Below are 15,860 nucleotides of genomic sequence, written 5' to 3'. Positions count from 1 at the left end.
CAGCCTGTTGAGAGCAACTGATACAGGAGATTAAAACTCTTGAGCACAAATATATGCCCTCCATGATGATACCAATTTTATACTAGGACCTATGAGTTTAGAATGTAATGTAGGATACCAACACAAGTAATGTGATGGACAGCCATCTAGGCTGTAGTCAGAAACCTAAAGCTAAGAAACTTCCACCAATCAGAGCTTTTCTGATATAGCATGATATATAAAAAATCTACTCTATAGTGACAACAGGACATCCAAAGTTAAGAAAATGTGCAAGCTTCCAGAGCCAGTGGCTCCTTCTTCTGACAGAGGGGTTGAAGCGGAAGGAAGAGAGATGAAGAAAAACGCCTGATGAGGTTTATGAAATGGGGCAAATTATGGAAAATACCTCTCCAGTCCTTTTCCTTCATCTCTTTTCCTTCCCCTACTGCCAGGAGGAGGAAGAATTGCCTCTGGAAGCTTGCATATTTCCATAACTTACGAGGGTTGTTCAATAAGTATTGCCACTTACTTAAAAAAGAAGAAGAAGAAGAAGAAGAAGCGCCATTATTCATTCCGACCGGCACATCACAACCCAACAATTGGCTCTACAGTTGTCAGTCAGCGTTGGAAGTGTGTCTGCAATGACCAAGACTTTCGGATATTCAAAGAGGTGCTCACAGTGGGTTTCACGAATGCTCACAGCAAACCACAAGATTTAAAAAAAAAAAGGACTTTTCATCTGAATTGTTGGAACAGTTTGAGACCGATGGAGACTCCTTTCTGTCATGGATCATTACAGGGGATGAAAACTGAGTGCACCACTTTGCGCTGGAAACAAAAAGGCAGTCCATGGAGTGGCATCGTCCTCATTTACCACAAAAGAAGAAATTCAAGACAACCCCTTCTGCCAAAAAAGTCGTGGTGACAGTCTCCTGGGATTGTGATGTTGTCATTCTCATTGATGTGATGCCATGAGAGTCAACCATCAATTCAGAGGCGTACATGCAGACTCTAAATAAACTCAAGAACCATTTCCAATGTGTTCGATAGGATAAGAATCGAGCAGAAATCTTGCTCCAATATGATAATGCATGCCCACACACAAGTCTGAGAACCCGGGAACACATTGCCAAATTGGGTTGGACATCATTGCCTCATCCCCTCTACTGCCCAGACCTGGCACCCTCAGACATCCATCTCTTTGGGCTGCTTAAAGATTCTCTACGGGTAACACACTTTGAAGAGGGTGTCAGTCATGCAGTGAAAACATTGCTACACCTAAATGATGAGCTTTTACCAGCAGGGAATACGTGCTTTTCCACGACGGTGACATATGGCCATAGAACATGATGGGGACTACATAGAAAAATAGGACATGGACAAGACATGTTGATGTATATTGTCACCAAATTCTGACTCTTAACAATAAATATCCTCATAAAGATGCGTTTTTTTTCCCCACCATTTGATGAGTAGATTTTTTTTCATCAATCCAGTTGTTTTATTTTCTTGAATTGAATATCTTTGTTGATAGATCAGAGCATTAGTGAGTTTGACAAGAGAAGTTGATAAATATGTGCTAGATCTATAGTTGTGTGCACTGTGTACCACGTGATGCTCTGGTCAGTAGCATCACTCTGCCACATCCTCCCATAGCGAGCACTTTGGGTTGCATGTACAACATTTAGCATTGAATTTTCATATTAGTTTAGGCATGCTGAGGTTGCTTAACCACTGTAGTGTTTATTATGGGGGCATAAAATAAACACAAGAAGTATTATGTTAAGAAGGGTCATCTACAGTATTCCGAGCATATAAATTCTACATGAAAGAGTCAGAAGTAGAAACAGTGTCCCAGTGTAGCAGTCGCCCTAGTGTTTCCATTTATCAGGGTAGGCAATGGCGCTGGACTGCGGGGTATGGGAGAGAGAGAGAGAGAGAGAGAGAGAGAGAGAGAGAGAGAGAGAGAGCATGCCATCTGTCTCTGCACAGAATGCATCACATAGCCACCTTCATACATGCACACTACTATAGTGATAAGGTGATCTCAAATGGATTTAGTAGAAATAGAAAACTCTGTTTTGTTTCATGGATCATCATCAGAAAATCGCATGTGGGAAATAAATGTTGGATTTTAGATCTGTAAATACTAGAATGACGTGGGTTTTGTTTTTTTTAATCTGGGTAAACAAAAATTGTTATGTTTCTACTCAAGAAAGCAACGGCATTATTAAAGACAGTTTTTATTACAAGGTAGTAGTAGTAGTAATAATAATAATAATAATAATAATAATAATAATAATAATAACAGGAGATGTGTGTGCAAAAATCGGTGGTGAGGACCTATTTTCGTAGGTATGGTCAGAAAAGAAGGAAAGATGAAACTAATGAGAGTGGTATAAGTTAAATCTATTTTGGCACCTCAAAAAGTATGTTATCATTGGTACAGTATAGTTGTAATAGGACAATATTCTGCAAAGAAACATGAATCTCTCTAGATGGGAGAACAATTAATCAGATTGATCACATTGATATTGAATAACAAAACAAAAACTGGTTACTAAATGTAAAGTCAGCATCAGAGAGGTGTGGAATGTAGCTCTGATTTTCTAGTCACCATATATTCGAGTGTTCAGTGGGAACTGAAGGTGGTTCAGAAGTTACGAATTTAACTGTGATAAGTTATTGTACAAGAAGATATAAGGCACATTTAGAATAAATTAGGCAAATCATTTTGATACCTAAATGAGCTACAGTACAAATTATGAAAAACTAAAAATATCTGGAAAGTTGCTATTCACCAAATAGCGGAGATTCTGAGTCACAGATAGGCACAATAAAAAGACTGTCACAGATGTAGCTTTTGGCCAGAAAGGCCTTTGTCAAAATTATACGACAGACGCACACATACACACTACACAAACACAATACATACACACGACTGCAGTCTCAGGCAACTGAGGCCACACTGCGAGCAGCATTATGCACTGGTGCTGCTACTCCCAATGTGGCCTCAGTTGCCCGAGACTGCAGTCATGTGTATGAGTTGCGTTTGTGTAGTGTATGTGTCTATCGTCTAATTTTGACGAATGCCTTACTGGCCGAAAGCTATATTTGTGACAGTCTTTTTGTTGTGCCTGTCTGCGATTCAGCATTTCTGCTGTATGGCAAGTAGCAACTTCCTTTTCATAATATTACATTCCATCCTGGATTTTCCATTGTTTGATTTAAAAAATATCTGGACTCTTACGAAGATATATTACAAAAATTACATTAAAACAAGTAAACCTAAATCGAATGTGGTTCAGTAAAGTAAGGTAAAGATAAAAAAGGAAACGCAGAAGGTGTAAGGCAAAAGGACAGAAATACAGTTGCAGTGAGAAGAGCTCTAGCTACTTTGAGAAGAGAAAAATGAGGTTTGTTAAAGCTCTAGTTGAAGGAGGACAAGAGGACTTTCATGAGCCTGTGCATCTCCTTCCCACTCTTACCAATATGACAGCTAAAGAAGGTCTATAGAGGATGAAAAATTATCTGAACATCTAAAGGCCCCGGATAGACCTCTTGCCTAAAATACCCACAGACTAATACCAAGATATTCCAGAGTTTCTCTGTGTGTCAGATACAGAAGTGAAGATTAAACCAACAAGGGAACCTTGCGGGCTTTTCTGCCCCTTTCCATTCCCTACATTCTTACATGATTTGGAGGTCAGTGCCCATATGTGAATTTCCTAAAATAGTACAACGTATTTCTAAAAAATGGAACATACATGAATATTTTGGAATACTTTCTAAGCAGAGAAAATTTTGACCTCATTGACATAATTGCCAGTAGCTTACTGAATGCATAACGTACGGGTCTGGTAATCGTGAAATCAGTCAGGTTCTTCTTATTAACAACTTCTTTGTTACTGTTATTTAAATTATATATCAATTATAAAATGGAAATGTTAATCAATAGATATTAAATTGTAATTTTTAATAAAACATCTTTTATTTTTAATTACTGATTGTATGAAAATTAATTAAAATTTGGTACAGACATGCAAAGTGCCATATTGTTAGACGAAAAAGATTTTGTACAGTAATAATACTGTTCAGTATCTACAAATAAAACCTTATTTCACTTTCTGTTCAATGTTCCTCATTCTTATACAAAATTTGAATTAATTGTGAACACACACATTTTTCATGCGATTAATAATTAAAAATAAAAAGATATTATCTTTATTAAAGAACTGTGATTAAATATTTCCACTTGTTAATATATATAAAATTTAAATAGAGTAAAAATAGTTGCTACTAGTGAGATTTGAACCAGTTACCTTACATTTTTTCTTTTTTTCCTGAATTTTTGTGAGGGTTCTTTTTTGAAAATTAATGTCTGAACACTGCGCTTTAAATGCTATGAGTATAAAGAAAATAGCAGATTGTCAATCTGTAAGTCCCCTTGTAAGTAATTACGTTGTTTCTGGCTTCAAAGTTTTTGCACACTCATTAGCTTATGCTGATGATATTTTAGTGATATTGTACACTGATCTATCAACAGCAGCAGCAAGACTGAGTTAAAAGTTAATACTTTAAAATCACAGTACATGGTGATAGAGTGAGAACTTAGAAACTATGCCTCACTCCTTAAATAATCTTTTGCACTGCTGTCGATAACCAAGGAAGATGTGTGTTTTTATTCTGTAAAATTGTATTGCGCAAAAGTTTGTGTAACAGTTTTTAGCTTGTAAATATGCGTGTAACAAATCGTATCGTTCGTCAGATAGTGCCAGCAAATTAATCTGCTAACAGATGGGAAGAAATTTATGAAGAATGCAATGGCAAAAAATACGTGACGATAAATATAAATGGGCCAATAATTTCAAATATAAGGAACCATACTGTCAGAAACAGATCAAGTGAAGCAGAGATTAAAATTAGAATCCTGCTTGATAATAGATGCATGTGTTTTCTTGGCTAACTACTGAACTCTTCTGGAGTGTGTCAACAGGACTCAAGTTGAGGATCTAGAAGACTCTCTGTTGTTCTGTATCAATGTCACACTTGAGAAACATAAGAACGAAAACAGCTCTTTACTTTTGAGAGGTGGATCCTCAAGAAAACCTTTGGTCTTATTAGCAACAGTGGATCTGAAGGGTGGACAGTTTTCCACCATGAAGCAGCCCAACATAGTAGAGATGGTTAAAGCAGTACCATAGAGCTGGGTTGACCAAATGGCTAGAATGAAAAAAACTAATGGTCAAAGTTTTCCCTGGATGTGGACCAGATGTCATAAGACGTATATGAAGATTTAGGAAGAGAGGATAGTGAAAAAGGCCTTTCAACTGCTGAATTCTGTGACAACTGGAAGAGGATTGCAGGAAATTAACTGGGGTGGAGAACCTTAATCATTGACTCATGCGGCCCCATGAGTCTGACCAATATATATATATATATATATATATATATATATATATATATATATATATATATATATATAAAAAGAAAGATGATGAAACTTACCAAACAAAAGCGCTGGCAGGTCGATAGACACACAAACATACACACAAAATTCTAGCTTTCGCAACCAATGGTTGCCTCGTCAGGAAAGAGGGAAGGAGAAGGAAAGACAAAAGGATATGGGTTTTAAGGGAGAGGGTAAGGAGTCATTCCAATCCCGGGAGCGGAAAGACTTACCTTAGGGGGAAAAAAGGACAGGTATACACTCGTACACACACACACATCCATCCACACATACACAGACACAAGCAGACATTTGTAAAGGCAAAGAGTTTGGGCAGAGATGTCAGTCGGGGCGGATGTACAGAGGCAAAGATGAAGTTGAAAGACAGGTGAGGTATGAGCGGCGGCAAATTGAAATTAGAAATTAGCGGAGATTGAGGCCTGGCGGATAGCGAGAAGAAAGGATATGCTGAAGGGCAAGTTCCCATCTCCGGAGTTCTGACAGGTTGGTGTTAGTGGGAAGTATCCAGATAACCCGGACAGTGTAACACTGTGCCAAGATGTGCTGGCCGTGCACCAAGGCATGTTTAGCCACAGGGTGATCCTCATTACCAACAAACACTGTCTGCCTGTGTCCATTCATGCGAATGGACAGTTTGTTGCTGGTCATTCCCACATAGAACGCTTCACAGTGTAGGCAGGTCAGTTGGTAAATCACGTGGGTGCTTTCACACGTGGCTCTGCCTTTGATTGTGTACACTTTCCGGGTTACAGGACTGGAATAGGTGGTGGTGGGAGGGTGCATGGGACAGGTTTTACACCGGGGGCAGTTACAGGGGTAGGAGCCAGAGGGTAGGGAAGGTGGTTTGGGGATTTCATAGGGATGAACTAAGAGGTTGCGAAGGTTAGGTGGACGGCGGAAAGACACTCTTGGTGGAGTGGGGAGGATTTCATGAAGGATGGATCTCATTTCAGGGCAGGATTTGAGGAAGTCGTATCCCTGCTGGAGAGCCACATTCAGAATCTGATCCAGTCCCGGAAAGTATCCTGTCACAAGTGGGGCACTTTTGGGGTTCTTCTGTGGAAGGTTCCGGGTTTGAGGAGTGAGGATGTGGCTCTGGTTATTTGCTTCTGTACCAGGTCGGGAGGGTAGTTACGGGATGCAAAAGCTGTTTTCAGGTTGTTGGTGTAATGGTTCAAGGATTCCGGACTGGAGCAGATTCGTTTGCCACGAAGACCTAGGCTGTAGGGAAGGGACCGTTTGATGTGGAATGGGTGGCAGCTGTCATAATGGAGGTACTGTTGCTTGTTGGTGGGTTTAATGTGGACGGACGTGTGAAGCTGGCCATTGGACAGGTGGAGGTCAACGTCAACCTACGAGTGTATACCTGTCCTTTTTTCCCCCTAAGGTAAGTCTTTCCGCTCCCGGGATTGGAATGACTCCTTACCCTCTCCCTTAAAACCCATATCCTTTTGTCTTTCCTTCTCCTTCCCTCTTTCCTGACGAGGCAACCATTGGTTGCGAAAGCTAGAATTTTGTGTGTATGTTTGTGTTTGTTTGTGTGTCTATCGACCTGCCAGCGCTTTTGTTTGGTAAGTTTCATCATCTTTCTTTTTAGATATATTTTTCCCACGTGGAATGTTTCCCTCTATTATATTCATATCATTAATTTGAAGCCAACAATCACGTTTGTTATTGTTATCGTTATTGTTATTGTCACTGTTACATTTCGAAGTCTTTTCTGTCGTCTTATTTCCTCCTTCTGTTTTTGCCAGCAGTTTCACTTTCTATTCACCTTCTCCTTTTTTACCGTAATCCAGTATACAATTTTATCCCGTCGATATACACTCAATAATACGTAATAATACGTAAATCACTTCGAAACCATAACCAAAAAAATTTTTTTTTTTTTCCGCTTTGCTGCTATAAAATCCACCGTTTCCAGTCCACAAACAGTTCCCTTTAGCTATTAAACAACCCTTTCGGCAGTTTTAATAACTTTTGCTTTATTTCCATTTCCGTTTTTCTCACATCACCGATCATTTTTAGCCGCTTCCCACAGGTTTTAACGTCATTATTTCTTCATCAAACAATTGTTAGCTTCATTTCTATAATCTGCCACCACCAAACCACTCCTTTTAATACATCCTCACGTAGTTTTTTCGAAATTTTCCCGAATTTCTCCACCCTTTAACGTGTTTTGGCGGCAACACAACCACCTAACCTTTATGCACATCATTATCTACCTACACAAGTTCACCACAGGATCAACATAGCCCAGCCCTAACCAACCCTTTTTTGCCTTTTTTCACACCAGATCTCCATTTGCTTTCTAATTTTACCTTTATCTCTCCCCATATATTTTTTCATATTTATTTTCATTTTCATTTCAGCCTCGTGTTCCACTTTCCACCTTCTAGTACCATGTCACCCTCACAACACCTTCACAACGACCCCATTAAGTTTTATTTACATTCCCTCCGCAAACATGCCTTCACCCTAGCCAGATTACACTCCCATATTTTATTTTCTCAGGCTTGTCTGACATTTGGCATCACCCCCAAAGGCCTCACACTTAAAGTTCCCATCTCTGGCTGCAACCCTTCTTTCCATCAGTCCCTATACCAGTTCCAAACCAAACAATCCATTGCCCTCACCCACCTAACCCTTCACCTACACATCCACTCAGCCAATCAACACACCCATCAACTCCTATCCTTTATAAAAATCCTCAATCTTTCCTCTCCCACATTCACACCTGTTGTTCAGAGCATCCTCCTACAGGCCAACCGCAAATTAGAGCAGCATGCCACCCTCCACCTTAAAAAACTATCCAATCTCCTGGTTTCCCACCTCCGGAAAGGCAACTCACTCACCCTTCACAACCTTTCCAGCAAACCTCAACCTCCTCTCATTGCACACAAACCCAGTCTCTCCCATCTACTCAATCTCCCACTTCCAGCTCCACTCCCTCCAAAACCTCAAAATTCCAATCAACGCAATCTGGAACCACAACACCCCAATTCAGTAGTTAACCTTTCCTCCAAACCTCTCTCCCAATCCGAAACCTCTGTCCTATCCAAAGGCCTCACCTTCAGCCCCACTCCCAGATTTAACCAAACAGCCCTCGTCAAAGATTTACTGTCCTACACCCGTACTCTCTGCTGGAAATATCACTTTGCCACGAAGAAAAATGATCCTAATCCTACTCCTAATGATCCAACTCCCCAAGACACTATCCAAATTGAACCATGCCTGGAACAGTTCCGTCCTCCATCACAGCGGGACCCACCTCCTCTTCCTCAAAATCACCCTCTCCTAACCTTCCAGGAATTTCTGACTTCCAGCCTTGCCTCTCAATCCTTCTTAAAAAACCTTAATCCTACTCCCAACATCACCACTGCTGAAGCCCATGCTATCCGTGATCTGAAGGCTGACCGATCCATCGTCATTCTTCCGGCGGACAAGGGTTCCACAACTGTGGTACTTGATCGTCGGGAGTATGTGGCTGAGGGACTGCGTCAGCTTTCAGACAACACTACTTACAAAGTTTGCCAAGGCAATCCCATTCCTGATGTCCAGGCGGAGCTTCAAGGAATCCTCAGAACCTTAGGCCCCCTACAAAACCTTTCACCCGACTCCATCAACCTCCTGACCCCACCAACACCCCGCACCCCTACCTTCTACCTTCTTCCCAAAATTCACAAACCCAATCATCCCGGCCGTCCCATTGTAGCTGGTTACCAAGCCCCCACCGAACGCATCTCTGCCTACGTAGATCAACACCTTCAACCCATTACATGCAGTCTCCCATCCTTCATCAAAGACACCAACCACTTTCTCAAACGCCTGGAATCCCTACCCAGTCTGTTACCCCCGGAAACCATCCTTGTAACCATTGATGCCACTTCCTTATACACAAATATTCCGCATGTCCAGGGCCTCGCTGCGATGGAGCACTTCCTTTCACGCCGATCACCTGCCGCCCTACCTAAAACCTCTTTCCTCATTACCTTAGCCAGCTTCATCCTGACCCACAACTTCTTCACTTTTGAAGGCCAGACATACCAACAATTAAAGGGAACAGCCATGGGTACCAGGATGGCCCCCTCGTATGCCAACCTATTCATGGGTCGCTTAGAGGAAGCCTTCCTGGTTACCCAGGCCTGCCAACCTGAAGTTTGGTACAGATTTATTGATGACATTTTCGTGATCTGGACTCACAGTGAAGAAGAACTCCAGAATTTCCTCTCCAACCTCAACTCCTTTGGTTCCATCAGATTCACCTGGTCCTACTCCAAATCCCATGCCACTTTCCTTGACGTTGACCTCCACCTGTCCAATGGCCAGCTTCACACGTCCGTCCACATTAAACCCACCAACAAGCAACAGTACCTCCATTATGACAGCTGCCACCCATTCCACATCAAACGGTCCCTTCCCTACAGCCTAGGTCTTCGTGGCAAACGAATCTGCTCCAGTCCGGAATCCTTGAACCATTACACCAACAACCTAAAAACAGCTTTTGCATCCCGTAACTACCCTCCCGACCTGGTACAGAAGCAAATAACCAGAGCCACATCCTCATCTCCTCAAACCCGGAACCTTCCACAGAAGAACCCCAAAAGTGCCCCACTTGTGACAGGATACTTTCCGGGACTGGATCAGATTCTGAATGTGGCTCTCCAGCAGGGATACGACTTCCTCAAATCCTGCCCTGAAATGAGATCCATCCTGCATGAAATCCTCCCCACTCCACCAAGAGTGTCTTTCCGCCGTCCACCTAACCTTCGCAACCTCTTAGTTCATCCCTATGAAATCCCCAAACCACCTTCCCTACCCTCTGGCTCCTACCCCTGTAACCGCCCCCGGTGTAAAACCTGTCCCATGCACCCTCCCACCACCACCTATTCCAGTCCTGTAACCCGGAAGGTGTACACGATCAAAGGCAGAGCCACGTGTGAAAGCACCCACGTGATTTACCAACTGACCTGCCTACACTGTGAAGCGTTCTATGTGGGAATGACCAGCAACAGACTGTCCATTCGCATGAATGGACACAGGCAGACAGTGTTTGTTGGTAATGAGGATCACCCTGTGGCTAAACATGCCTTGGTGCACGGCCAGCACATCTTGGCACAGTGTTACACTGTCCGGGTTATCTGGATACTTCCCACTAACACCAACCTGTCAGAACTCCGGAGATGGGAACTTGCCCTTCAGCATATCCTTTCTTCTCGCTATCCGCCAGGCCTCAATCTCCGCTAATTTCTAATTTCAATTTGCCGCCGCTCATACCTCACCTGTCTTTCAACTTTGAAATGTCTGCTTGTGTCTGTGTATGTGTGGATGGATATGTGTGTGTGTGCGAGTGTATACCTGTCCTTTTTTCCCCCTAAGGTAAGTCTTTCCGCTCCCGGGATTGGAATGACTCCTTACCCTCTCCCTTAAAACCCATATCCTTTTGTCTTTCCTTCTCCTTCCCTCTTTCCTGACGAGGCAACCATTGGTTGCGAAAGCTAGAATTTTGTGTGTATGTTTGTGTTTGTTTGTGTGTCTATCGACCTGCCATATATATATATATATATATATATATATATACTGGAACCACAGTCATGGTAAATTTTTTTTAATGGTGCTGCTGCCATTTGATTAATAACTATTATTTTATTGTTATATGATCAAGATTTCACCCTTAGGCCATTTTCAAGTATAAAAGCTTATTAATATGTCAAAAGACGTCAAACTGGTATGAAATAAGTCCTTGTTGAAAAAGCATATTTGGTCATACAGGCCAGATCTGTCATTAGTAAAGTGGGATTGTCTCTAAAACACCTAAAAATATTGCAGATTCTCATTTCTGCTATCTATAGCTCAGATGTGATTTGAGAATGCTAAACAAGTATTATTGGTTAGCAGTTTCATGTAACAGATGTGCTATGGGGTCCAGAAAGGAAAGTCTTCAATATATTTATGCATTTTAGTGATGATCTCACTTCTAATAATGGCAAATCTGGCCCATATGACCAGATATGCTGTTTTGACAAGGACTTGTACCCCATACCAGTCTGATGTTTTATGACATACAAATAAGTTTTTATACTTGAAAATCCAGATCATATAAGAATAAAATAAAAATTATTACAGTCAAATGGCGGCAGCATCATTCAAAAAATAATTAGCATATGTCATAGTAGCACTAAAAGTTCAGGAACTAGTTAAATGTGTACAGGCGTTCAATAATAGTCAAATAATATGAAAAAGGACGTAGTAAGGTAATCAGAGAGACAGTGGAAAAATGAAGTCCAAATGGAATTAAAATAAGGACATACATTTCATTACAGACTAAAGAGGAAAATCAGGTATAGGCTTAATTATAGAGACCTCCCCCACCCCCCACCCCCAAACCTATATATAGTCTCGACTCATCTCTTTCATTTTCACAGTTTTCTCTTTCTTTTGCTTCTGCTGCTTCTACCTCTATCCATCCCTCTTTTTTCATGTCACTCTCTCTCACTGACCATCAGTATCTCCTCTCTCTTTATTTCCCACTGCCATTTTCTCATTTTCTTGGGCCAGCTCTCTTCCTCTCCTGTCACTGTCTCACTGCTACTCTCTTTCAGCACAACATGAAGATTTAGACAACTAGTTCCTCACTTTTTTCGATCAGTGTTTTAAAGAGGAACACATTTGCCTGTTTGGTGCTCCGACAGGAGCATATTTTGGCTGGTTCCCTTCTTTTCCAAGTTACAGCAGTGTGTGCTGCTTGTATGTAACGAATTTTATTCATCAGTAAAGTTTTGACAGTTAATTTATTTACTTCAGTTTTTTGGGGTTTTCGAAGGAACTGCCCAAGAACAGTTGGTTCTTTTATAAACCACTTGAGGTCTACTGTAGACCACGTCTAGTGCAAAATATCCATCCGATTTGCTCAACATGCCTGTGATGGAGGAAGTTTGTAATAGTTAAATGTTGACCGTATACTGTACGGTACCTACAGTAAGCTCATTCTTCTGATAGGTACATAAGGTATCGCCAGGTCAAAAACTGTCCAAAACACTTGACCCTTTATCTCTGTGATCAGTAGAACCCATGATATAAGCCCTGAAAAAATGGTAATTTTTAGTGGTACCATGTACTGTCATGCACAGACTGATACTGAGATTTGGTGATTTAGTGGGCCAGTGAAAGTGCAGTAGGATAAAGATAAGAGTGTGCACAGCATACTCATGATGAGGATGTAGGAGAAAGTTCAACACTTTGTGACAAAGAATGTTAAAATAAACTTCTAACTTCATGTTTATGGTAACCTGAATGATTGGGACACAGTACAGGTATGATACATGTCCCACAAAACATCACAGAACCATCATTGGCCTGCAGTATAACGTCCATGCACAGCAGATTAAATGTCTCATTGAACCATTGGTGCAGTCATTGCCTTGCATCATTTGTAAAGAGGAAAAATTGTGGCTCATCAGCCCAAACTACACATCTCCAGACTGCTATTGTCCATTTTTTATGTTGTTTGGCCTGTTGATGATGTGCAGTTTTATTAACCACTGTGAGTAATGGCCATTTGTAAGATGCCAGTCTCCAAATGTCCATTGCAGGCAGTTCCATTCACACTGTTATCTCAGAATCTGCTTGAGGTGGACCAGCTTTCCACTTTCCACTGACAGAACCAATTGCTGTTGGGTCTGAAACTGTAATAGAAAAGGTGTGAAACTTTGCCATCCCCAGTCAGTTAGGATCTTTTAACGACTTTGTTACATGGCTTGTGAGTGAATGGTACACAAACAAATTGGGCAGCTTCATTCATGATCTGATCATGGGCACATCCAAATACACCACCACCTTTCTGCCATTCCGTTTTGACTCTATGTTGACCCACTATACTGCACTAATTCTATCCACCCAACTGACTCACACATAACTCACCAGTCCTGTGACTAAGGTAAGTGAGAGTGTCATTCGATTGCCTCCACTTCTACACAGTCTACACCACTACAAAGTCACCAGTGTGCTGTTTCAGCCTAGCACTTTTTTTTTACATTAGTGGAATTGCTGAGACATGATACTTATCTGTAACACTTTATTCTGGAACGAAATAGAAACTACTTTTGTCTAGGAGGAAATAGACTAAAATTTATATTTTATCAGACAGCAATGTAATTGCACAGGAAATGATGATCGTAAGCCTTTTTCAAACTCCAAGTGATCGTAGACTTGTAACATGGATAGTAAAAGTGGGTACTAACCTTAAAACAAAGTCTTATTATACAGGAAGTAAGTGAGAAATCTAGATTATGAGCACTTATTGAAGAATTGGGATATACATGGGATGAAATTAAACAAAATCCTCAGCATTTTAGAAAATGAAGATGATGTGGCCATATGGAAAAGGGCAGTTATTTAAGAAAGATTATTAGGCAAACACCAATAATTGCAGGTGTGAAAAGAGAAAAGTAAATGAACATATGAAACAGACTGAGACAACTGTTAAAGAATAGGGAAAAATTTCAAGAAAATGATAAATGTTAAATGAATTAAATAGACGGAATTGAAATGACTGAATCGATTGTAGTCAGATCATCGAAATATACAGTGACATGAAACAGCATCAGTGCTAACCATTCAGATATGCTGAACCTGCAGTGTAAAGTATATGAGAACTTAAAATCTGTGCCAGACTGGGACTCAAACCCCACAGTCTACTTTCCGCAAGCAGTAGATTTAACCATTGCGCTATCAGTGCCTTCCTCCAAGCCTGATGCTAACTTTCTTTATTACTGATATTTCTACTTATGATTTCTGAACCCAACTACCGGAGGTTTCCTACAAAGTATGTGACAATAGTACCACTGGGGTACAGAATAGATGGAGGACAGTATCCTACCCTGCCACAGGTGGTGTATATAAAATGAATTAAATACACCAAAACAAAATAAATGGATCATTGGGGATGAAATCAGTTGTGTTGCAATGACATGAAAGTATATCTTTTCAAATTAATTGTGGTTTATTATCTGTTGGAAACCAAAAAAACTTCATTAGTATGTTGCCAATCCATTTGTTTGGTGCACATCCCACCTAACTCCATTTCATATTCATTATCTTCATAATTATATCTTCCGCTCCAGTCTGTTAGATGTTCTTTTGTTCACTTCATACCTACATCATATTTAGCAATATTATTGTTACATTCCACCCTGGGTTTTCCATTGCTATAACATCTTTAGCTGTTTCTAAAAGTTGTGTTGTTGTGGTCTTTAGACTGAAGACTGGTTTGATGCAGCTGTCCATACTACTCTATCATGTGCAAGCCTCTTCATCCCTGAGTAAATACTACAACTTCTTACTGAATTAGTCTTTTGGTCTCCCTCTGTGATTGTTATCCCCCACACTTCCCTCCAGCACTAAACTGGTAATCCCTTGACGCCACGAAATGTGTCCTACCAGCCGATCCCTTCTTCTAGTCAGGTTGTGCCACAGGTTGCCTTTCTGCCGTATTCTGCACAATATCCCCTCATTAGTTACGTGATCAGCCCATCTAATCTTCAGCATTCTAGTGTAGCACCACATTTCAAAAGCTTCTATTTTATTCTTCTCTAAACTAGTTATCATCCAAGTTCCACTTTCATGCATGTCTACACTCCATACAAATACTCTCAGAAATGACACTTAAACCTATACTCGATGTTAACAAATTTCTCTTCTTTAAAAATGCTTTTCTTGCCATTGCCAGTCTACATTTTATATACTCTTTTGTTTGGCCATCATCAGTTATTTTGCAGACCAAATGGCAAAACTCATCTGCTACTTTAAGTATCTCATTTCCTAATCTAATTCTTTTGGCATCACCATGATTTGATTCAACTACTTTCCATTATCCTCTTTTGCTTTTGTGATGCTCATCTTATATCCTCCTTCCAAGACACTGCCCATTTCATTCAATTGCCCTTCCACGTACTCTGCTGTCCCCAACATAATTACAATGTCAGTAAACCTCAGTCTTTATTTCTTCTCCCTGATCTTTAATTACTACTGCAAATTTTTCCTTGGTTCCCTTTACTGCTTGTTCAATGTACTGATTGTATAAAATCAGGGATAGTCTTCACCCCTCTCTCATTCACTTCTCAACCACTGCCTCTCTTTTCACACCCCTCGTCTCTTATATATGCCATCTGGTTTCTGTACAAGTTGTAAATAGCCTTCTGCTCGCTTTATTTTACCCCTGCTACCTTCAGAATTTCAAAGAAAGTATTCCAGTCAACATTGTCAAAGGCTTTCGCTGGGTCTAAAAATGCTATAAACGTAGGTTTGCCTTTCCTTAAGCTATCTTCTGTATGAGAAGTCGGAGAGTCAGTATTGCCTTGCATGTTCCTGCATTTCTCCGGAATCCAAACTGATATTCCCCAAGGTCGGCTTC

General features: G+C 40.7%; 1 protein-coding gene across 1 annotated transcript in view; it reads left to right on the top strand.

The window, feature by feature from the left end:
* Positions 1-15,860, top strand: part of LOC124802320 (cullin-4A) — a 108,137-nt gene that overhangs the window by 82,655 nt on the left and 9,622 nt on the right. The window lies entirely within an intron of this gene.

This window comes from Schistocerca piceifrons, chromosome 1 (assembly GCF_021461385.2).
Source record: "Schistocerca piceifrons isolate TAMUIC-IGC-003096 chromosome 1, iqSchPice1.1, whole genome shotgun sequence".
NCBI lineage: Eukaryota > Metazoa > Arthropoda > Insecta > Orthoptera > Acrididae > Schistocerca > Schistocerca piceifrons.
The sequence above is the reverse complement of the archived record's forward strand: the minus strand, read 5'-3'. Positions and strand labels throughout refer to the sequence as shown.